A 2,869-nucleotide genomic window follows, 5' to 3' on the forward strand; every position below is an offset into this window, starting at 1 on the left:
AATTAACAGTAAAACTAAGTGTCAGATGAGTGGTATAGTAAATATTACTGGCATTCAGAGAAGGGCACTGTCATGTAGACGTGGAGTGATTGTGAAGGAGCCTGGAGTTCCTGAGGCTTGCGTTAAAGGAAGAGAAGGACTCAGAAAAGCAGAGAAGAAAGGATCTAGGTATTTCCAGTAGAGAAGGAGAGAACAAAGTCAGGGAAGTAGGAATCAGTCTTGCAAATGGGTAAAAGTGTACTGTTGCTTATAGGCCTAGACAGAGTCTTCTGTTTGGCTGCTTACCAACTAATGTGATAGAAGACAGAAGAAGCCCTGGAAAGATCTTTGAATGTTAGGCGAAGGAATTGGGACTTTTATCATTTGAGCAGAGAGATGACATATGTGAAAAACTGTTTTAGACTTAATCTGGCAACAAATGACTGCAAAGCTAGGTCCTGAGACATGAGAAGAATGCCTGGATTAGTGGTTCAATAAGGAATTCAGTTTAACAAATATTTGTGGAGCTTCTCCTGTGTGGCAGTGGAAAGAGAACCCAATGAACAGGTGAGAGCACTTGACTAAGGAACCTAAAGACTTGTACAAGGTCAGATGGGGGTTGGACAGATGGGGGAGAGGTGGGAAGGGAGACAGGAGGAGTAGGGGCCCTCCCTACTACCCTACTCCCACAGGTTTCAGAGGTTAGCAAACTGTGGCCCACAGGCCAGATCCATCCAGTTACTTGTTTTTGCACAGCCCTTGAGCCTAAGAATGGTTTTTACATTTTTAAATGATTTTTTTTAAATCAAAAGAGTATATCATGATATATGAAATTCAAATTTTAGTGTCCATAAATAACGTTTTTGAAACAGAGCCTTGCTGGTTCATTTACGTATTGTCTGTTGCTACTTTAACATGCAGAGGTGACTAGTGACACAGACCATAAGGCCCACAAAGCCTAAACTATTTTTTGTTTAGCCCTTTACAGAAAACTTTGTCCATCCTTGAGTCACAGTCATCCTTATCTCAGATCTCTTCTCTGAAACGAAATGTCCCTCTCCTACCTGAGGCTTTCCCCTCCTCCCGAGCTTTTGAATGTTTCTCTTCTTCATTTTCCTCCTTAAATCCTCAATTTCTTCTTCCAGGACTTTTCTGTCCCCAAATATGTTCAAGAACTGACTTACTTTAAAAAAAAAAAAAACAGGCCAGGTGTGGTGCCTCAAGCCTGTAGTCCCATCGCTTTGGAATGCCGAGGCAGGAGGATTGCTTGGGGCCAGGAGTTCCAGACCAACCTGGGCAACATAGCAAAACATTTAAAAATCATCTGGGTGTGGTGGCATGTGCCTGTAGTCCCAGCTACTATGGAGGATGAGGAGGGAGGGTCACTTGAGCCCAGGAGTTTAAAGTTACAGTGAGCTATGAATACACCACTGCACTCCAGCCTGGGCAACAAAGACCCTGTCTCTTAAAAACAGAAACAAAAAAACTTTATCAACTCAGGAGTTCACTTGTGCTGGTGTACTTCATCTCTAGCCTCTACCTCCACTTTACCTTTCATTCAGTCACCTGCATCTGGACCCTGATCCCAATAGTCTGCTGAAACTAGTCTTGCTAAGTCATTAGTGAATTCCTAGCTGCTGGATCCAGTCACTTCCCCAGTCTTTACCTTCCTTGTTTTCTCTGACATTTAACATGTTGATCATGTTTTCTTGAGACCCTTTTTCCTTTAGCTCCGGTAACATCATTGTTCTTGATTTCTCTGTCTCAAAAAAAAAATACATATATATATACACACACACACACATACACACACACATATACATACATATACATACATATATATACACGCACACATATATATATGTTGAACAAAAGTGCCAGAATTCAGTCTTCTGCTGCCAAGTCTAGGGCTTCTACTGCATCAGTATAGATATGAGGAATGTTTGGGAGATGAGAGACAAAATTGGGAATCGCTACACCTACGCTTAGAGGTAAAGGGAAAGAAGTGTCTCAGAGAAGGAGTTAAAGTGTGTCCCAAGGCATTACTATGTTGTGAAGGACAAGTTTTCAGACATGGAGGACATGATCAATGAGATATGTTTGCGAATAGTCAAGGAAAATAGGGAAGGACGAAAGAATTTGACTACCGGGAAGTTAAGAGAATAATTTCATACAGTGAAGCCATCTGGCCAACTGGTTAAGAAATACATGGGCATTAATGGAAATGGAGGCACACATGTCAACTGCCATTTTTTAATTAAAAAAAATTTTTTTTCTTTTCTAAATCAGCCCAAAATGTTATTACTGTTTTTTCTATCACCTAGGCTGGAGTCCGGTGGTGTGATCACAGCTCACTGCAGCCTCAGCCTCCCAGGCTCAAGTGATCTTCCCACCTCAGCCTCCTAAGTGCTGGGACTGTAGGCATATGCCAGCACGCCTGGCTAACTTTTGTGTTTTTTGTAGAGATGAGGTTTTGCCATGTTGCCCAGGCTGGGATTTTCTTTATTAATATTTTTATTTTTATTATTGTTTATCTACTTTTCCTTCCTTCTTTTTTTTCTTTTTTGAGGTCAGGTCTGGTTCTGTCCACCAGGCTGGAGTGCCGTAGCAGTCATAGCTCACTGTAACCTTGAACTTCTGGGCTGAAGCAATCTTACCTTAGCTTCCCAAATAGCTGGGACTGTAGGCGCGTGTCACCATACTCAGCTGACTTTGTGGTTTTGTTTGTTTTTGGTAGAGACAGGGTCTTGCTGTGTTGCCCAGGTTGTCTTGAAATCCTGGCCTCAAGTGATCCTCCTGCCTTGGCCTCCCAAAGTGATGGGATTACAAGCATGAGCCACCACACCCTGCCTTCTTCCTCTCCCTCTCCCTCTCCCTCTCCCCCTCCCCC

The sequence above is a fragment of the Colobus angolensis genome, unplaced genomic scaffold, assembly GCF_000951035.1.
Source record: "Colobus angolensis palliatus isolate OR3802 unplaced genomic scaffold, Cang.pa_1.0 Scaffold4, whole genome shotgun sequence".
In the NCBI taxonomy this organism is placed as follows: domain Eukaryota; kingdom Metazoa; phylum Chordata; class Mammalia; order Primates; family Cercopithecidae; genus Colobus; species Colobus angolensis.